The sequence below is a fragment of the Sorghum bicolor genome, chromosome 7 (genome assembly GCF_000003195.3).
Source record: "Sorghum bicolor cultivar BTx623 chromosome 7, Sorghum_bicolor_NCBIv3, whole genome shotgun sequence".
NCBI lineage: Eukaryota > Viridiplantae > Streptophyta > Magnoliopsida > Poales > Poaceae > Sorghum > Sorghum bicolor.
The window spans coordinates 21,128,551-21,151,784 of NC_012876.2; positions in this window are offsets into that span (position 1 = coordinate 21,128,551).

The following is a 23,234-nucleotide window of genomic DNA, read 5'->3' on the forward strand; positions in this document are numbered from 1 at the left end:
TGGCTAGTGGTACACTTGTGGAGGTGCATGATGTTGAGTTTGATGAAACAAATGGCTCTCAAGAGGAAACTGAGAATCTATATGATGTGAGAGGCACTCAATTGGCCGATGCAATGAAGAATATGGACATTGGTGATTTAAGGCCTAGATAGGTGATTGATGTTGAAGATAACAAAGATCAAGTGCTTCCTTCCTCTAATGTGCAAGCTAGTGGTTCTCATGATCAAAATCAAGCTAGTACAAGTGGTACACAAGTGCAAGATCAACAAGCTAGTACATCATCTCATGATCAACCAAGTTCAAGCAATCAAGTGCAAATACTCCAACCAACAAACATTGTAAGAGATCATCCATTGGATCATATCATTGGTGATATTCAAAGAGGAGTGTAAACTAGATCAAGATTAGCATCATTTTGTGAGCATTTCTCCTTTGTGTCTCACATTGAGACAAAGAAGATTGATGAAGGATTCAGAGATGTTGATTGGGTCAATGCTATGCATGAACTTAACAACTTCATGTGAAATCAAGTATGGGAATTAGTTGAGAGGCCTAGTGATCAAAATGTCATTGGTACTAGATGGGTCTTTTGCAACAAACAAGATCATGATGGGCTAGTTGTAAGGAACAAAGCAAGATTGGTAGCACAATGCTATACTCAAGTTGAAGGTCTTGACTTTGGTGAAACATATGCCCCGGTTACAATATTGGAAGCAATTAGGATCTTGTTGGCCTATGCTTGTGCACATAATATCAAGTTATATCAAATGGATGTGAAAACTGCATTTCTCAATGGCTATATCAACCATGTTTATAAGCTAAGAAAGGCATTGTATGGTTTGAAGCAAACACCAATAGCATGGTATGAGAGATTGAGAGATTTCTTACTCTCTAAAGGTTCCAAGATGGGCAAGGTTTACACCACTCTCTTCACCAAGAAGATTGGTAAAGACTTGTTTGTGTTGCAAATATATGTTGATGATATCATATTTGGATCAACCAACCAAGAATTTTGTGAGGAGTTTGGCAACATGATGGCTAATGAGTTTGAGATGTCAATGATTGGAGAACTTAGTTACTTCCTTGATCTTGAAATCAAGCAATTGAATAATGGCACATTTGTGAGTCAAGGCAAGTACATAAAAGACATGCTCAAGAAGTTTGGAATGGATGATGCAAAGGTAATTAGCACTCCAATGGGAACAAATGGAAGCCTATATAGTGATACAAGTGGAGATATGGTGGATCAAAAGTTGTATCAGTCTATGATTGGAAGCGTACTCTATGTGACCGCATCAAGAACAGTCGTCATGTTTAGTGTATGCATGTGTGCAAGATTCTAACCCTCACCAAGAGAAAGCCATTTGAAAGCAACAAAGAGAATATTGAGGTACTTGAAGCATACACAAAATGTTGGTTTGTGGTATCCCAAAGGTGCAAAGTTTGAACTTGTTGGATATTCCGATTCGGACTATGCGGGATGCAAAGTTGACAGAAGAAGCACATCAGGCACATGTCAACTATTGGGAAGATCACTTGTCTCATGGTCATCCAGGAAGAAAAATAGTGTTGCACTATCAACCGCCAAAGCGGAGTACATTGCAGCCGATAGTTGTTGTGCACAAATCCTATGGATGAAGGCAACATTGAAGGACTTCGGAATCAACTTCAAGCAAGTGCCATTGCTATGTGACAATGAAAGTGTCGTTAAACTCACCAACAATCTGGTTCAACACCCAAGAACAAAGCACATAGATGTTCGCCATCACTTCATAAGAGATCACCGACAAAAAGAGGACATTTGCATTGAAAGCATAGGCACCGATGATCAACTTGCCGATATATTCACCAAGCCACTTGACGAGAAGAGGTTTTACAAGCTAAGAAATGAATTGAACATACTTGAATTCTCAAATATGTGTTGATGCACCCCCATTATATGACATGCCTCTCCTTTGAGCAAAGCAATGTAAATTTATTTGACATGTCATCCATCCTATGCTAAGGACTTGTTTAGCGCATCCAGTCATTTCTTACATATCCTAGGATCATTCATGAAGATCAAATGAATTTGATGCTTGTATGGTACCTCTATTGCTTCTATGCTTGACTTGATCTGTGGTAACATATGATATGTTTGTGGGCTTGGAATCCTAGTGTTTGATCTAGAATATGAGCTATAAGTGTTTAACTCAACATGGTACAAGATAACCCTTATTTGGAGGTGTGAAGAAGCTTGTCCTTGGATCAAACTGAGTTAAATATCTTAGGCAAGTAATCTAGATTGAACTAATTTGGGAAAATGATCTCACTTTACATGGTTTCACACTAACCTATCTAAAATTTGAGCTCACCATTTGTGGTCATTGATGACAAAGGGGGAGAAATTACAAAAGAAATACAAAGATAGTGGAGTAACATAATAAAAGAAGGGGATCAATTCAATAATTTTTTTGAAGAACACAAATAGGGGGAGCAAGCTCATAAATTTGTTTGTTGCATTTGAATGTGCATCACATATGTTTGCTTGCATTAGCATTAGCTTTAGAAGCTTTCTCTCTGATACCCTACTTGTGTGGTGTATGCTAGTTATAGGTTTGATTGATGAAATGAAGAACTAGCATGCATAGGTAGTGTAACTAGACTATTATTTGCTTCACAAGTGGTACTAGAACATTGTTTATAATGTTGATCTCATGGGGTGTTCTAGTTTTGTGAATGTCTAGTTACCAATGGTGCTAAGGATGGTGTACATTGGCAACTCCGATTGGTATCACGCTTCAAAGGTCCATTCTTTACACCTTAGCATCATTTTGTAGAAATTGACTCCTACATTTCCTATTCAAGCATATGTGCAAGCTTTCATATAAAAACTCTTAGCACATATGTAGGGGGAGCAATTTCTACCAATTTGGGTTTATGAAACTTGTCCATAACCTTTGCACATGGTAAAATGCTTGGGCAATCAACATGAATCCAAGAAAAATTTATTGGAAATATTTGTAAAAAGGGTTGTCATCAATTACCAAAAAGGGGGAGATTGAAAGCCCTAGTTTGGTTTTGGATAATTGATGAAACCCTAGTACTAACATCTATGCTAAGTGTGTGTAGACTTAATGAGGTTGGTACATGCCAAGTAATGGAGCAGGAGATGATCATGGTGAGGATGGGGATGACCACAAGATGATCAAGTGCTCAACTTGGAAAAGAAGAAAGAGAAAAACAAAACCCTATGGAGATCAAGGCAAAGGTATTGCTTAGGGTTTTGGTTTTGGTGATCAAGACATCATAGAGGGTGTGATCACATTTAGGATAGATAGTTGTACTATAAAGAGGGGAATTCTTTGGCTAAGCGGTTATCAAGTGCCACTAGGTGTCATTGTTCATGTGCATGCTTTTACCTACAGAGCTAACTTAACTCCTTCAAAGAAAATGATTGTGAAAATGCTAACACACGTGCACTTGTTGGCACACACTTGGTGGTGTTAGCACGCTTTGAGAAGGAGGTGGAGGTTGAAGGATAGAGAGGAGTTGGGTTCCTCTCTCCCTCCCATCGAGCTTGCGAAAATGAAGTGCATATTTGAGAAAATGAAGTGCATATTTTCTATTGCGCCGATGGGAAATTTGCAGAAGTCGTGGGAGTGTTTCTTGCTGAGAAACACTCATCGCACGCTGGCCCAGAGGCAACGGATGCAGTGCTTGCGTGTTCGGTGTGCTGTCTACTTCAAGGTTGTTAGGGTTAGGCACCGAACGCTGAGCATCAGACGCAGGTCAAACCCTGTTGGCGTGTCCGGTGCTGCCTGACTTCTGTGGGAGTCTCTGACTGAGAGCACCAGATGCTCAGGGTGCGTCCGGTGGTGCACGTCCAGTGTTCACGCTTTTTGCACTGCTCTCTGGGTAAGGGACCGGACGCTCAGGAGCACGTCCGGTGTGTGGGTTCGATGACCCAGCGTGTTTGCAGACCTCTCTGCGCACGAGACCCGTGTTCACCAGACGCGTCCGGTGCTCACTTGACTGCGTCCGATGGTCTGCAGGTTACCATTAGACTTCGACGCGTGAGATGCAAAGAGCTGACACATGGCTGTTTCGGGAGCACCAGACGCTCTGTTCCAGCGTCCGGTGCCTCACCTGCAGCGAATCCGGTGACCACGATTTTAGCCTAGTGAAAGAGCCAATGACTCTATTTGTTTGAATGGCTTATAAATACATGTTGGCCAGCTTGGGGCTCACTCTCTTGGCATTCTAGCATACTTGACATCCTTGTGAGCCTAAGCAAACACCTCCCACTCATCTCCTTCATAGATTAAACATCTTTGTGAGATTGGGAGTGATTCCAAGTGCATTTGCTGGAGTGATTGCATCTAGTGGCACTTGGGGATCGATTTAGCTGCGGTTTTCTTGTTACTCTTGGTGGTTGCCGCCACCTAGACGGCTTGGAGTAGTGGAGGAGCTTTGGCACGAGTTGATGATTGTTCGTGGCCATCTCCTGGTGATTGTGAGGGGTTTGTGCCTACCTCGGCGGAGAGCCAAAGGCAACATTAGTGGATTGCTCGTGTCATTGAGTTACCTCACTTGTGGGTAGGTTCTTGTGGTGTCCTAGTGAGGACGAGGTTCGTATTACCTCTTAGCCACTGAACCACCAAGTGTTAGTCAACACAACGGGGACGTAGCGTGCCGGCAAGCACGTGAACCTCGGGAGAAAATCGTGTGTCTCCATTGTGATTGTTCTTTGGATCTCTCCCGGTGATTGGACTTCATATTATTGTGATTGGTTCATCCCCTACACGGCGGTATAAATATCTCTTCCTCTCCATTTACTTACCGCAAAGTGATGATATTTGTGAACACAATAAGGAATTGATCTGCAAGCGCACGGATATCGGTGAGCACTTCACCCGGGAGGTTATCCAAAGTATCGTATTTATTTTTTTACCACTAGGAGAAAGAGTGTATCTGACTAACCTGGTCTATTACTACTAACCTTTAGGCTACAAAGAATGTTTCTCGATGTGAGTGATAAATAGAGAAGACTACAACCGTGATCTCCTTCTAACCTTGGTAAGGATGATCTACTGTTCTATTGGGGAGGCTAACGGAATCTAGACACCACAGAGGATATTCAACCCGCACCTATAAACACTATCCTTCCTACTAATGAGATATGGTCTGCAAAGGTAACTCGGAAATGTCACGTTCCTCGCTACTACCACGGTCTAGCTAGTTAGGGAATATCTATGAGTATCCTAGCCCAAACAGCACGTCTACGCTAGAGATGATTACTCTAAACTCTACGCAAAGAGATTAATGTAAACTCATAAACCAAAAGAACAATAAAACAAGAACTTACTAGAATTTAGAAGTCGAAATACTAAAGAATCCTAGGAGCAAGCTTCGGGTTAGGAGAACTTGATCCCGTAGGTACAACCTCGCAGTAGACACCGATCTACACCTCCACTCTATCTCTCTCAATCTAGTAGAAACTAGAAGATCTAATTCTACTCACATTGGATGCTAAGCCTAAAAGAAATTTTACTTAGAGGAGAGGTATTTCTTCGAGGGCTCCTCTCAACTCTATGATAAACTTGTCTCCTCTAGGGGCCAGGGGGTCTGGTTTTATAGTCCCCTCAAGTGAACGTGAGCCATTGGATCAAAACGACATTGATTGGACAGTTATCCTCGATCCTTTAGGTTGGTGGAGCGTTGTCCGCGAAAAGAGTTCTGATTGGAATCCAGGAGGGGGCGGGCGCCCTGGTCCTGAGGGCGGGCGCCCTGGGCTAGGCCCCTTTCGGCCTCCGCTTTGTTCCCTTGGCTTTTGGAGTCTTCTAGATGGTAGAAAATTGCGCGGTGTGTTGATATCTCTATGTAATCCCGACATGTGGGCCTTTCTTCCTTATTTCTTGATAACCCCCTGCAGAAACAGATAAACAACAAAAACTCGTGGAATTCTGTCAGATCAAACCCTAATTCTAGGTGTTGTTTGCATATTGGTCCTTTCTCTTGTTTATTTGATAATTAAAATTGATACTTAAGAACCGTCAACACAAAGTAGTGTAACTAGTTTAGTTGCTAGTCTTGCCTACAAGCCTAGTTATCTAGTGTAGCTTGTAGTGACATAGCTCTTGTGTGCCAACTAGAATTGTTGGATAGGTGGCTTGCAAACACCCCTTTAGAGCTAGAGCAAAAAGCTTTGCTTTGTTATTTACTAACCTCTTGCTCTAGTGAGTTTGTAGATTTTTAAATAGGCTATTCACCCCCCCTCTAGCCATAGGACCTTTCAGGCGCCCGCCCGGGGGCTACAACCATTCAAGTGCAGTCTCACGGATTCTGCCTCCACCGACTTTGAGGATTAATCTTAAGTGCACGTTTAAGTCGGTTTGATCCAAGGGTTGTGGTGCTTCCTAGGGGCTATAAATACAAGCCTACCCCGTTGGAAGAGAGCTTAGAATTTAGACAAAAAAACAAAATTAAATTTTTTATTCTCATCTGATAATTAGAGGGAGCCATTAGAGCTAGGGATTAGAGATAGATTAGCTACTCCTAATCTTCATCTTCTACATAGGATTAGATTAGATAGAGGAAGAGTCGGGCACCTATGCTCGGAATTATCAGATCTTCATCATCAGAGATTGGTATTATATTTTATCTCTCTTTTGACTTTATTCTAAATATCATTATACTCTTTATTAATCTTGAGGCATTTATTACAAATGACTAGTAGCAAACTGACGATAATAGTAAACCTAACCCGAATTTAAAGATAGATAACTAAGATGCACTGCCTCAAGATCTAATCTAGATAACTTAGCGGCGCTCTAATTCCTTGATCTTCTTATTGGCACTAGCAAGATCATGCCTAAGGCCTAGTGTAACGGCGTTGTGGTTAGAGAGCTGCCTAGTGATGGAGTTAACCGAGGACTAGAGGTCTATGATGACTCTGTCTAGCCTACGAATGTCCTCATCAATATCTACTATAGTCTTGTGACGCTTGGGAGGTGTCTCAAAAGCATTGAGAGCGTGCTTTAGGGCTGCCTTTGGAGGGATGAAACGGACTTTGGCTGCTCTAATCCCTCAGAAGTAAGGTCTCTCCTCCTCCGTAGTGTAGCGGATGCTGCTGATCTCACTGCTTCGGTTGGTCTTGACTCCAACGACCCTCTCATTGGGTCTGGGTGGAAGGATCCTCGTGCCGGCTGGCACCTAGATAGTGGTCTCCTTGGATGATGATCCCTTGAGGAGTAGGGGTTGTGGTGGTGCGGTGAGAACTGGTTGAGCATGGTAGGATTGGGCAGAGCTACGCTGGCGTAATGGCATGGCTTCTAGCTGTCGCTCTGTGTTGGCCGGGACGAGAGCACGGGCATCGGGGTCTTCCTCAGGCTTCATGTTGAGGTTGAAAGGGACCACTTCCCAATCATCATGGTACTTCTCAGCCATTGGAGCAGCGAGGGACTAAACAAGCTCTAATTGAAGAAGAAGAGAAGGCTTGTGTGGATTGGTGTTTGAAAACTGATGTCAGGGGTCTGTTTATATAGGGGTCAAAAAGTGCCTCTAGGGGTTGTTCGGGTTACTCCCGTCGATGTGCGTGAGGAACTTTCCATCTGAGGGATTATTCGGATTACCATAAGTGTGTTTTCCATGACAGAGGAAATCGGGACCGAGAGGGGTCAGGAGCTGGGCGCCCGCCCACCTGATCAGGGCGCCCGCCCTCTCTGTGGCTCTTGTGTGGGCCCGCTTCCTCGAGCATGTTTCTAGATGCAAAACTTTTTAGGAAAATATATGTATGACCCAAAAACGTTAGATTAAAAAGTTCGGGCTCTAATTCTCTATGGGAAGGTAAAAATGGATTACGTCTATTTCTTCTAATTCTTTATTGGGCTCTAAAAATAATTTAAGAGGTTGACCATATACCTTGAATAATATACCTTCGTCATTTTGAAGTGTGATAGCTCCATGGGATGATGAATTGATTACCTTGAATGGTCCTTCCCATTTACTCCAGAGTTTTCCATGCCCGAAAAGCTTCACCCTGGAATTAAAAAGTAATACCTTATCTCCGGGTGCGAACTCCTTCTTCTTGATTCTCTTGTCATGCCACCTTTTGACTCTTTCTTTGTAGATCTTCGAGTTGTGATTTGCTTTCTCTCGCCATTCTTCCAATTCTGATAGTTGCATTCTTCTATGGTCTCCAGTGACATCTAGGTCCATATTCCATCTTGTTATGACCCAGTGTGCTTTGAACTCTAGTTCAACAGGTAGGTGGCAAGTCTTCCCGTACACCAATTGGTATGGAGACATTCCAATTGGGGTCTTGTATGCTGTCCGGTATTCTCAGAGTGCATCAGGTAACTTGTCTTTCCATGCCGTTCCCATTTCATTCACTGTCTTCTGAAGAATATTCTTGATTTGCTTGTTGGAAGTCTCTGCTTGGCCACTTGTCTGAGGATGGTAGGGGGTAGCGACGTTGTGGCGGATTCCATGTTTTGATAGATATTGCTTGAAGCGTTTGTCGATAAAGTGTGCTCCTCCATCACTCATCACTACTCTAGGAACTCCAAATCTTGGAAATATAATTTCTTCAAACATCCTTTTTGAACTTATGTTGTCAGCATGTTTGCAAGGTAGTGCCTCTACCCACTTGGAGATGTAGTCAACTGCCACCAGGATGTACTCACACTTCTTTGATGGAGGAAATGGACCCATGTAGTCTATTCCCCAAACATCAAAGAGCTCAATCTGAAGGTTGTTGGTGAGTGGCATGGCATCTCTTGTGTTTATGTTTCCGTGCCTTTGACATGACCCACATCTTCTGATATATTGCTTCGTGTCTTCATACATTGTAGGCCATTAGAATCCACACTGCCAGATCTTTGAATGTGTACCTAATGCTCCATAATGACCTCCATATGGTGATGAATGACATCTATCGATGATCTTCCATCCTTCCTTAGTGGTCACACATCTCCTGAGTAAGCCATCAGAGCATACTCGGAAGAGGTATGGCTCATCCAATATATGTGAACGACTTTCTTGAATAAGCTTCTTCTTGTTTGCTCCTGGTGGTACATACCCTGAAACCATAAAATTAACAATATCTGTATACCAGGGGTCAGACTTGTTAATCCCGTAGAGCATGTCATCCCAGAGTGAATCATTGATGGGGGTTTCCTATGGACTCTTAAAATACATTCTAGACAAGTGATCAGCAACAGAATTTTCTACTCCCTTTTTATCTTTTTTTACTAAGTCAAATTCTTGGAGCAATAAGATCCATCTAATTAGGTGAAGTTTAGCATCTTTTTTTAGTGAGCAAATATTTTAGTGCAGCATGATCAGTGTAAACAATTATTTAGCTCCAACTGAGTAAGATCTAAATTTATCAATGGCAAAGACAACAGCCAGAAGCTCTTTTTCAGTGGTTGCATAATGAAGTTGAGCTCTGTTGGTGCAAAAGCTGATCTGCAAACACAAAGGGCTAATACCTGATTCAAACGTTAAGGCGTGCCAGCCGATTTGACCTTACAATCGACAAAGGTGGTAACTCGAACACTTTGGTCCCGACAACAGTGATACGCCCGGATGTCACGGCCAAGAGGTGTTCACGCGGAACTTGAGAATACGCCAAGCTTGAGTCAATGGATTCCTAAGAACTTGTAGTAAAAAGAAAATATGACGAAGTCGTCGAAAAAGTAGATGTTGGAATATGAGTAAAGATTTGTGTTTGATTGATTGATAGATGTCTCATTACATTGCCCTAGGGTCTACATTTATACCCTATCCAAAGAGCTACAATCAGACACGACTAGGACTCAAATTCCAAATTAAATGGAAACCGTATACAAAGCGAATCCTAACAACTAAGAAAAACATTAAATTACCCCCGTAATCGATCGGGACACCATCATGAATCAATCGGCAACTTTCGCGCATTTCTTCAGAGTCATCGGTAGATTACCCGTCCACCGTCATTTGCAAACACTAGCATTGGTCATCGGCACGAATACATCACCAATTCTGGACTTGGTCATATTCGATGGTCTCCCATCGGCAGTCACCTTCATCGGCAACTTCCCTACAGACTGGTCACCACTGCTCCATCTGCCGATCTATACCTCATCAACTCCAGATGCATATCAAAAGATACGTGTCCAAAAACGGTGTCAACACATGCCCCCCAATTTCGGAGTATAAAATCATTAATGCTCCGAAATTCTCTGCAATAATGACGCCTTTCCGCAATTATGTCTCCCAATTTGGTAATCAATCGCCAAATCTAAACAACCTCGGCCCGATTCTCCTGGAGATTCCTCGAGTCCCTCAACTTCTCAATCAAATCTCCCCACTTTATGCGCACATCAGCAATATTACCGTTAGAGAGAACTGCCGATGGACCGACCAGGCGATCTTGTACAGTGAAATATCTTTAAAATCATGACCGCTTGCTGTCAAATCACCTGCGCAATCCCTTGATTACCGTGCGAACAGTTACCATATCCACCTGAACACCTTTGGATTTCACGGATGCGGCAAAGAGATAAGTCAGATTTGCCCCAGCCCGTTTCGTCCTATAAATACTTCCTTCTCCGGTACTCCATCTCCATCTTATCATTCTACAGCCCAAAATCTACTTTCCTAGCGGCGGCATTACCCGAGGACTCCAAGAACCTCAGCAAAAGCCTCCTTCACCAATCTTCCAAATCTTCGATCTTCTTCGTTGCGAAGAAATGGCCATCAACTTCGTCGTTCCTTAGGTCAGTCTACCATCTTCCTCCTTTTTGCACTTTTGTCGTACCCCTGTTCATCTGCGATTCCCTTTACTAAGTACCCCTTTTTCTTCTTTTTGTTCTTTCATCCTCAAAACTTTTAGGATTTGGCCGATAAGATTGTAATTCCTACCAATCAGCCTCACTTTCAGTGTCTCGGCCCGTGAGGAAATCTAGATCCCACCGATTTGATAAACACAGAGACAAATAGAATCCCATTCAGAGCCGAAAACTTTTCCTTAGATCTATGGAAAGATGCCTTTTGTTCCTGGCCCAGTCCTACCAAGGGATGGAAAGACTGGTTTTTGAGGGTTAGCCATTCAAATGAAGTCCAGTGGGGTGAACGGAAATTAGACCAATGCATCAGATTATCTCGTGCCGATATGTAGAGAAACGAGTCACTGCTGATAGCTGCCTCGTATTTCTGGTCAGACACGCTTAATGCTTTCGTATTCGGCCATGGCCCTGCTTCACCCACTCTTGCCGATGTACTCATGCTCACCGGTTTAGACATATCCACTGCCGATAGCAGTCACTGTTTGATATCAAGCCCAGCGCTAAAGTAGAAACTCGCGCTATTGGTGGTTGGTCTGGATATATTCAGAAGTACCGAAAGACAGGACCTGTCGGGGAGAGGGAGCAGACAATTTTCCTAAACATGTGGTTAGATAAGTTTGTGTTCTGTGGCCGATCGGCAGGACCAACTTCTGTCTATTTATCGGCAGTAGAGAAACTGGCTAAAGGTGGCTGATTTCCTCTTGGCCGATACTTGCTCGGTGCTGTTTATCACCTTCTTCATCAGGTAGCTGAGAAACACTTGCTAGGCCAGTCCATCGGCAATCTAGGGGGACCCTGGTGGTTTATCAACATGTGGCTCAGTGTCCATATGCACAAGCGCCTTGAGTTCAACCTTTTTGCACAACGCTTCCCCAGAGACATAGCCGAAGATCATGAGTTAGATGAAGAAGAATCGGCAACTCATCCTCCTCTGAACTACGGTGAAGCTGCCATAGTTCTGCCTGGCACCGGTGGCAATCAAGACCAGGTTAGCCGATTCTTTCAGACTCTTTATGAGGGTCTAACCAAAGAACAACGGGCATGGATGCCTTACGAAGATCCAGATACCAGATTTCCCTTGACCTTTCACCCCTTTGACAATGCTCTCAACAAGGATCATGATCTGATGATGGTAATCATCACTCCGAGAGCTATACCGGTGAATTTCTTTGGTAGTGGGAAAGCTTCCAACCTTACATATGAGTTCTACAATCCATCGGCATTGGCTCGCCAATTGGCTTTTGGGCAACTGCTGTTTGCGCTCTGTTACGCCGATGTAATAAAACCAAGGGAGATCATCACCAGCGGTCTTGAATGGATCAGAATAGCTCAACTCCCACCAAATGTCGATACATCAGACATTGACCTATCGGCATGGATCCCAGCTCTTTTCATCACCCAGGCTTACAAACAATGGTGCGCAGAATGGAAAGAGCACTTGTTCTGCAGATCGGCCCTTGCATACCATGGTATGATCGACTCCACGTACAAGGTTCCCAAAAATGCTGTAAGTTGTCAACCGATGCTTCAATTTTATTGCTTTTACTCTTATCGGTAACTTACTTTCTTAACTTTACACAGGTTGATGACACACCACCATCTGTTAGCCGAAGTGGTAAGCCGATCGAACTCCTCCCGTTGGGCCCAATCTCTTTGATCGGCAACAATGCCCCAAGTTTGGCGGCTCTAATGCACCGGGGTGTGCGTTTCAAGAAAATCACCACCAAGCGGGCCAAGACTTCTCCATCGGTTGCTGCTACTGCTCTGGCGCAAGCTTTCAAGGTAGAGAAGTTTCACCTCATCAATTTATACCGATTCCATTCTATACTTACACAACCTTTTCAGGATACATCGGCTGCTATGGGAACTTCATCGGTAACTTTCACTTGTTTCGACTAAAATTCTATCAATACTCCGCCACACTTGCGTTTACGAAACCTTTATTGTTGTATTAGCAAACCGGCAAATCGACAAGGACCAAGACAAGTGCCGATGGCCCCCAGTCTAGCCAGGCTAAGAGAAAAGGCCCCGAGAGCACCAAGTCTCAAGCAAAACGTCAGAAAACAGCGCCACCTTCTTCTCTTCCCCCAGTGTCACCAATTCATGTAGAATCGTCCCCTTCTTCACCGGAAGCCCAGACCCAGCAAGCACCGTCTCCCCCTCAGTCTCAAGAAGAACCCCAGCCAGAAGAACCTCAGCTAGAAGAACCTCAGCCTGAAGAACCTCAGCCTGAAGAGATATCGGCTGATGTACACGAGCAGACTACCGATCCAGCGGGCTCAATCATAGCATCGGTAGTCTCCTCGATCCAAACAAGCACTGCACTCCCTCGAGGTAAAATACTATCCATGAAATCATTGCCGATGGACCTATTTTTCCACTTTATAATTATCCTTGTTAACTTTTCAGCTGACATTGTTCCATCGGCAACTCTAGCCGATCAACCTGCAATACCATCAGCCTCAACCAGTCAGAGGTGAGAGATAGCCTTGAAACAGGTAAGCTATTTGATTATCATCCTTTATTTTATTAATATTTCATCATCAAATAACTCATCTCCTTTTCTCTTTCAGGAACAAGACTCTCCCGACAGCATGTTCTCCGTCGCCATCGAAATCTCCGAAGATGAAGGTGAGGAAGCAAGTTCTTCTCAAGCAATTGGGATTTCATCGGCAGAAATCAGAGCAAAGCTGGAAGATCTACTGGCCCTGCTTCACCAGGATACACCCCAACTGGTTGATGACTCTGATCCAGCCAGGGCTCTATTTAAAGCTCTCAGAGGCCAGATCCCTGCCGATGCCAAGGAGATCCTCTTCAAGGCCACACACTTGGACAGTCGACAACTTCACTAACAAAAGGCCACTCAGTGCCTTGCCGATAGGGCCACTTATGCCTAGCTTTCAGAGGAGGTGATGAAGGTAAAGTATCTTGCCGATGAAAAACATAAGAGCATCGGCATTCTGAAATCATTAGGAGATGTGCTGAAACAAAAGATCTCTGACCTATCGGCACAAAGGGAAGCCCTGTTGGCGGAACTCAAACGAGTAGAGGAAGCCCTGTCCCAAGCTCAACAGAAGGAAAGTGAGCTGCCCGAGACAATCAAGACTCTTGAACAAGAGCGAAACGTTCAAGCTCGTAAGGCACTGCAGATGAAGACAAAGCTGAAACCGGTGGAAGGTTCTGCCGATGAAGATATCAAGGAGATAGAAGAGGCCGACCAAATCTGTCTGTGCGCTATATCGGCCATCCAAGCCATGCTGAACGTATGAATTCTTCATCGGCGACATGTTTTGCCTTTTCTTTTAAAGATTCTTGAACATTTTGGTCTAGCCGATAGAACTGTTATCGGCATCTTTTAAAATACTGCATCCGGTCTGATGCGTCACGTTGTCCCGATCTTCACGACGTAGGAAGAACACCGATAACTAGCTGAAGAACAGCCGGATAACTTGCTGCAAGCAGCGATAACTAGTGCAACCTGGCAAATAAAACTCGAAGCCAACCACCGTCTTTAACCGGCAACCTGAATCGAGGATTCGCCCAACCACACTCTCAAGGAACCAACCAACACAGCCTACAATCAATCAAGGAATACCTTGAAGGGAGTAGGAGCACCAATTGGGAGCGGATGAAGCCGCCGCCTATGTAATCCCGCGAGGAAATCACAAGAGCAAAGGGGTAGAGATCACTCTCTGGATTTGTTAGCACGCAGCTGAACAAAGGGGTTCTGTATTTCAATTATCAAAGTCTGAGATTACAATGAGTCTTAGGGGGTATTTATACTAGCAACAGCCCTGCTAGATAGGTATGAAAACGAAATAGAGTTTCTGAGGGAAGACAATGTGAAAGGTCCCCTCGAAATGGATTCCCGAAGTGGCTTCGCGTGACTGTTGGCCTCCAGAGCAGTTTCCAATAAACTGACCATAACTTTTTATTGGGAAGTCCAAATGATGAACCGTTTCTTGGGTGTGAAACTAGACTCAAAGGGCTTTCCAGCAATGTATGCCAACCAGCACGAAACTTTGTAGATTGGTACAGTTTTACTTGGCAAGTTGTACCAACATTCTGTCACGATAGACTGTTGACCTTCTGAGCAGTCTGTACTAATTCTTGTCTGCAGGCAATATGGAGTATCCAAACTGGTTGCCACTAGATTCATTGGAAAGTAGACTCTTCAAGCTTTCCAACAAATGCTCATGGACCTTCATAGCTTTTGTGAGTAAAAGGTTATGAAGATTCTTTGCACTGGTCCGTTTTTGACTTTCACTGGTCCGTTTTTGACTTCTTCTGGAACCTGCACTGGTCCGTTCTTCATGGTCCGATTCTTCCTTCTCTTCTTCTATATACCTGAGTACAATCAAGGTACAACACTTAGGTAGTATATAATTATCATTAATGTTAAAATGAATCTCACAAAGTAGCACGTGGACCTCTTGTTGTAGCTTCTTTGCACGACTACGTGTAATCGGTCCATCGATGACTTGAGCTGGTGTCGGTGTAGGTGAAACTTGAGTGGGTGTAGCTTGACTTGGAGCTTGTGACATCTAGCTTGGTGGTGTGGTCATATCATCCTCCCCCTTGAAAAGGAGTCGTCCTCGACTCTAAAGTGTCTTCACTTGTGAATGGTGAGAGATCAGCAACATTGAAGGAGTTGCTCACGCCATAACTTGCAGGAAGATCAATCTTGTATGCATTGTCATTGATCTTCTCAAGAACACGAAATGGACCATCTCCTTGTGGCAGCAATTTTGATTTGCGCTGCTGAGGAAAGCGATCCTTGCGCAAGTGTATCCACACCAAGTCCCCGGGTTCAAATAACACCTTCTTCCTATGTTTGTTCATACTTGCAGCCTTGTGTCCTGCCTTGGGTTCAATTGCTTCCTTGGTCTTCTCGTGTATCTTCTTGATGTATGCAGCACGCTTGGAGGCTTCCATATTGGTTCTTTCCTGCAATGGAAGGGGCAACAAATCTATCGGAGCAATAGGTTTGAACCCATATACAATTTCAAAAGGACACATATTAGTGGTAGAGTGTACTGCCCTGTTATATGCAAACTCCACATGTGGCAAACATTCCTCCCAAACCTTCACGTTCTTTTTTATCATAGTTCGCAGCAACATTGACAATGTGCGATTCACCACTTCAGTTTGTCCATCGGTTTGAGGGTGACAAGTGGTGGAGAACAAAAGCTTGGTTCCGAGCTTTGCCCATAATGTTTTCCAAAAATAGCTCACAAACTTGACATCACGATCAGATACAATGGTTCTAGGCATTCCATGCAGCCGCACAATTTCCCTGTAGAACAAATTAGCAATATGTGAAGCATCGTCGCTCTTGTTACAAGAAATAAAATGAGCCATCTTTGAAAATCTATCAACCACAACAAAAATTGAATCTTTTCCTTTCTGAGTTCTAGGCAACCCCAAGACAAAATCCATGCTTATGTCTTCCCAAGGAGTTTTAGGAGTAGGTAAAAGAGTATATAAACCATGAGGGTTCAGTTTAGACTTAGCTTTGTGACAGGTAACGCATCGCTCCACGAATCTGATGACATCTCTTCTCATATTGGGCCAATAAAAATGATCTTCTAGCAGCTCATAGGTTTTTCTTTGTCTAAAATGGCCTGTCAATCCTCCCCCATGAGACTCCTGCAACAAAAGCAATCTAACCGAAGAATTTGGAACACAGATTTTGTTAGCTCTAAACAAAAATCCATCATGTATATGATACTTTTCCCACCCTTTTCCATTTTTACAATGATTATATGGTTCTGAAAATTCAGGGTCATTACTGTACAGTTCTTTCAAACTTTTAAGTCCCAAAACCTTTACCTCAAGTTGGTTTAGCAACACACTCTTTCGTGACAGAGCATCAGCAACAACATTGTCCTTACCTTTCTTATATTTCACAATGTATGGAAATGTTTCGATGAACTCAACCCATTTGGCATGACGACGGTTCAGTTTTGCTTGTCCTTTCAAGTACTTCAAAGCTTCATGATCAGAGTGAATAACAAATTCTTTTGGCCATAAGTAGTGCTGCCATGTTTCAAGCACACGCACCAAAGCATATAATTCTTTATCATACACAGAATAATTCAGTTGAGCACCTCCTAGTTTTTCACTAAAATATGCTACAGGTTTTCCTTGTTGCATTAGAACTCCTCCTATCCCAATTCCACTAGCATCACATTCTATTTCAAAAGTTTTAGTGAAATCAGGAAGAACAAGTACAGGTGCTTGAGTCAAACGTTTCTTTAATTCATGAAATTCATTTTGTTGTGATTTTTCCCATTTAAAGTCAACACCTTTCTTTGTCAATTCATTCAAAGGAGCAGCGATGGTACTGAAATCTCTCACAAACCTCCTATAAAAACTAGCAAGGCCATGAAAACTTCTTACTTGACTTACATTTGTTAGAGTTGGCCAATCCTTGATGGCTTTCACCATGCTTTCATCCACTTCTATGCCCTTTCCTGATACAACAAAGCCAAGAAACACAACATGGTCTGTGCAAAAACTGCACTTCTCAAGATTAGCAAATAATTTCTCCTTTCTAAGCTCTTCCAAGATGTCACACCCATATTTTAAGAACAAAATAGGATGCATAAAAGACTCATATGTGCCCCAGGAATAGTCGTACACATAAGTAGACAAATCTCAAATATACCATTGCAGTGTTTATTACATAGCGGATCATAATAAATCACATAGTCTTACACAAAAATGATAGCATAAAGTAAACAACGCTCTCGACGGAAGCTCCACACAGGGACACTGTTGACTGGTTGACTCCAAACCTAGTACTCATAACGGTAGTCCTCATTCCAGTCATCTTCATTATCACATCCTGAGGTGTTGGGAAATTGCAAGAGTGAGCACATATCGTACTCAACAAGTTTAACCAGGGGTTCATGAGGCTCAAATAGCTGACACTGGTTTGACTGCATTTAGCTTTTAACAGTTGATAGCATGTTTAATCATTGGATAGCAAATGTCAAGGTAGCATAATAAATACCGTAACCACATGATCAATGTATACAAGACTTAAGAATAACATATATAAACAACATAATAAACCATCATTTATTATCATTATTTACGTTCATCAGTGTCCATCTATTCCGTCAGTTTTCCGGGCCGCCCGTATCCGTGGGCACGGCTAGTATACCAGATTTAACACTCTGCAGAGGTTGTACATCTTTACCCATGAGTCATGATTTACCCTTTCGCCCGAGGTGATCAGCCTCTTAACCCACTTCCAAGGAAGGTCGGCAGGGATCACTATGAAGCCTTTCAAAAGTTCGTCTAACAAGTTAGGGCCGCAAGGTTTCCTTCGCGAGCAGATATAGATACCCCCCTTCCGAATGGCACAATGACGCGCAGCCTATACACATAGGGATAGGGGCTCGCACTATACCTATGTCGGTTCAGCCCCTCTAGCGCCCTTTCGGGTAACCGCTAACAAGCTAGAAAAGTTCTTCATACTGAGCTAAAGCCAGAGCCATATAGCCCTCATGGTTGTACGAGTTGTCCCAGCTTTTGCCAAGGGATAAGTCCTTATGGAGGGTCAAGATCAATCCAGCAAAAGCCAGAGTTCTTTCCACCCTTTATATTCAAGTTGCTAGAAAGCTTATTTTATTGTTTATTGTATATTCAAATATTCATGTTACAAGATCATGGATTAATAATCAAGCACTAGCAAGAACTACCAAATGCATATCCAAAGTAGGTAACAAGGAATCCAGGATAACAATCATCTATGATTTTGCTAAGGTCATCAAGGTGATAGCATGCATATGATAAATGTTATATTAATTGTGTATAGGTAACAAGGATAATCCCAAGTTATACTTGCCTTGATCAAAGCTCTCCTGAGCCTGCTGGTCCTCAAAGTCTTGATCTTGATCACCAACGTACGGCTCACCGTCTAATCCCAATCATCAATCAACAACACGCAATCCAATGTAGACAATCATACACGAAGCAAACAAGCTATTATTAGAACAATACACCAAACAGTAGAAAAACAAATATAAAAGTTTATCAAAATATTCTACGCAGCGCTACGATCACATAAACGTAAAGTTCACGAAAATCGGAATTGAAACGGAGAAGTTATGCATTTTCCAATATTTCCTATAGATAAATAATTAATTAAATAATACCAGGAAATTTAAAAGTTTCAAAACAGTAAACTAACATTTCTAACATGTAGAGCATGTAATTACGAATCTAACGGAATTTGAATGGACAAAAATGGAGTTATCTCCGGCGAGATCTGAAACTCACGGTACACGGGCTAGGACTCGGTTTGGACGGCTTGGACGCGGAAAAGGGAGCTGCGGCGGTAGGGAAGATCTTTATAGGGCTCGATTTGACCCCTTTAGCAAGGAAATCCCGAGTTTTCAGGATTGATTCGGCCCCCTGGAAGGAGTCCTGATCGGATGCGAGATAAGGGAGGAGAAGGCGCTGACACGCGGGCCCAAGCTGTCAGCCAGAGGGCGCTGGGTCCCGGTCGTCGGTCACAGAGAGGAAGGGAGAGTGGGGAGACGCGGGCCGCGGGGAAAGATGGGCCTCGGGAGAGGTTCTGGGCCGCGCGCAGGGGGAAACGAAAAGGAGCAGGCCGGGGGGCGAGGAGAGTTGGGCCTCGGCTTGGATTCCAGGAGCTTTCTCCTTTTTTTTTATTTCTTTTCTGTTTCTTTTTCCAAAGCCTTTCCAAATAGAATTTTGAAAGCACAAATTATTTCTAACCAACAGAAATCAGCACAAAATAAAATATGTCTCAGCATTAATGCAAAAGCATGTTGCTAGCCTTATGATGAATTTTATTCCCCACAAAATAATTTTATTTGCTAGGTTTAAATGCTCAAAAAAAAATTACTTAAATAAATCAATTAATTCTTATTATTTGAAAATCCAATTTTTGGGTGTTACAAACTCTACCCCCCTTAAAAGAATCTCGTCCTCGAGATTGAACGGTGCTTACTCGAATAGATATGAGTATGACTTCCTCAGATCATCCTCTCTTTCCCAAGTTGCCTCTGCTTCCGAATGCCGATTCCACTGTACTTTGCACATTCTGATGACCCGACTTCTGGTGACTCTCTCAGCTGTCTCCAATATTTTGACCGGATACTCCTCATAAGTGAGATCACCTTTAACAGAAAGTTCTTCCAATGGTAATTGCTCCTTAGGTACACGCAAACACTTCTTAAGTTGTGACACATGGAACACATCGTGCACGCCAGATAAACTTTCAGGCAACTCTAACTGATACGCTACTTCTTCACACCTTTGCAAAACTTTAAACGGACCGACATACCTTGGAGCTAGCTTTCCTTTCATATTAAACCTCTTCACACTCCGCATAGGTGACACTTTCAGATAGACATAATCACCTTCTTTGAAAGCTAGTTCTCTCCTACGTGTATCTGCATAACTTTTCTGACGAGACTGAGCAACTCTCAGATTATCCCGGATAGTCCGCACTTGTTGTTCGGCATGTCTAAGCACATCTGTACCAAACACCTGAGTTTCTCCTGTCTGATTCCAAAACAAAGGTGTCCTGCACTTCCGACCGTATAGTGCCTCGAACGGTGCCATCTTAAGACTTTGCGGATAACTGTTGTTGTACGAAAACTCTACATATAGCAAACTCTTATCCCAACTGGTTCCATACTGCAATGCACAAGCTCTCAACATATCTTCTAGTATCTGATTGATCCGCTCAGTCTGTCCATCTGTCTGTGGATGATACGCTGTACTAAAATTTAACTTCGTCCCCAAGGAATCATGCACTGCTTTCCAAAAAGTAGAGGTGAACTGAGTGCCTCTATCAGATACAATCTTCTTGGGCACTCCATGTAAACATACTATCCGCTCCATATACAACTCTGCTAGTCGAGCTCCTGAATCAGTGGTCTTGACTGGCAAGAAGTGAGCAACTTTAGTCAATCGATCCACTATTACCCATACTGAATCATATCCTCTCTGTGTACGAGGTAAACCCACTATGAAATCCATGCCTACTTCTTCCCACTTCCATTCAGGAATCTTCATTGGTTGCAACAGTCCAGCTGGCCTATGATGTTCAGCTTTCACTCGCTGACAAGTATCACACAAAGCAACATACTCAGCTACATCTCTCTTTAAACCATACCACCAGTACTTCTGTTTCAGATCTAGATACATCTTTGTACTACCAGGATGAATGGAATATGCTGACTCATGAGCCTCTCTCAGAATCTTATCACGAATAGCCTTCACTTCAGGAACACATATCCTTTTTTCAAACCACAGTACACCATTGTCATCTATTCTGAATCCTGGTGCTTTGCCTAGTACCACATTCTGTGCTATCTCCTTTAGTTTCTCATCTTCCAACTGTCCTTTCAATATCTCTTCCTCTAGAGTAGGAGTGACCTCAATTTCCATCGCATTTGCTACAATTCCCAAGTTCAAATATGCAAATTCAGCACACAACTCCTCGGATTCAGGTGTCGCCCGAAGCTCATTAGCATATTTCTTTCTGCTAAGTGCATCAGCTACGACGTTCGCCTTTCCAGGATGATAATGTACTTCCAAATCATAATCTTTTATCAGTTCCAACCATCTTCGTTGCCTCAAGTTCAGGTCGGTCTGGGTGAAGATATACTTCAAACTCTTATGATCAGTGTATATGTCACTCTTATGCCCAATCAAATAGTGTCTCCAAATCTTCAATGCATGAACCACAGCTGCTAACTCTAGATCATGAGTAGGATAATTCAGTTCATGTTTCCTCAGCTGTCTAGATGCATAAGCAACAACTCTACCTTCTTGCATAAGAACACAACCCAAACCCAGGCGAGAAGCATCACAATAAATAGAGAAACTCTTACTCAGATCTGGCAATACCAACACAGGTGCAGTAGTCAATCTCTTCTTAAACTCCTCAAAACTAGCTTGACACTTATCAGACACTACAAACTTAGCATTCTTCTCCAACAGAGCAGTCATAGGCTTTGCAAGTTTTGAGAACCCTTCAATGAATCTACGATAGTAACCAGCCAAACCAAGAAAACTGCGAATTTCACTTACATCTGTAGGTGGTTTCCAATTCAACACATCTTTCACCTTACTAGGATCCACTGCAATACCACCATTAGAGACAACATGACCAAGAAAAGAAACTTCTTCCAACCAAAACTCACATTTACTACGCTTAGCATACAGCTTATGTTCTCTAAGTTTCTGTAAGACCAATCTCAGATGTTCAGCATGTTCTTCCTTGGTTTTAGAGAATACCAGAATATCATCAATAAAGACCACCACAAACTTATCAAGATACTCCATAAATACTTTATTCATCATGTACATAAAGTAAGCTGGTGCATTGGTCAAACCAAAAGACATAACTGTATACTCATACAACCCATACCTTGTTGTGAAAGCTGTCTTTGGTATATTTGAATTCCAAATCTTCAATTGATGATAACCAGAACGCAAATCAATCTTAGAGAACACACAAGCACCTCTTAGCTGATCAAACAAGTCATCAATCCTAGGCAAGGGATATTTATTCTTGATAGTGACCTCATTAAGTGACCGATAATCAACACACATCCTCTGACTACCATCCTTCTTATCAACAAAGATAACTGGTGCACCCCATGGTGATGAACTAGGACAAATGAACCCTTTATCTTGCAATTCCTTAATTTGTTTCTTAAGTTCTTCTAGTTCTTTAACCCCCATTCTATATGGTCTTTTAGCTATGGGTGCAGTACCAGGTAGTAATTCAATAATAAATTCAATGTCTCGGTCAGGTGGCATACCTGGCAATTCATCTGGAAAGACATCCGAAAACTCATCCACTACCAGGTTCTGAGGATCAACAGCATCATTCAGTTGGTTCACTTTAGCGGTGAGTGGTGCTTGCATTGTTACATCAACACTGATTCTTTCTCCCTTTGGTGTTGTCAGAGCCACTACTCTCTCTTTGCACTTAATATCTGTGTCATGTTGCTTCATCCAATCCAAACCCAAGATCACATCTATGCCTGAAGTTCTCATAACCATGGGACTGATAAGAAAATCTACCCCCCTTAAAGAAAGACTTGCTGAGGGGCAACATAAAGAAACTGGTATAGTCCCACCCGGTGAATTAACTAGCATAGGGGTTTTCATTGCAACTAGTGGAAGGCTATGAACTCTAACAAATGCTTGTGATATGAATGTATGCGAAGCTCCAGAATCAAATAAAACTGTAGCAGGGATAGAGTTGATGCTGAACGTACCCATCATGATCTCTGGTCCCTCCTGAACTGTCTCTGTAGCCACATTGTTCACCTTTGCTGAATTAGGAGTGGATCTCCGGTCGTTGTACTGCGGATTAAACTTCTCCAGGCAATCATAGGACATATGTCCTTCCTTTCCACA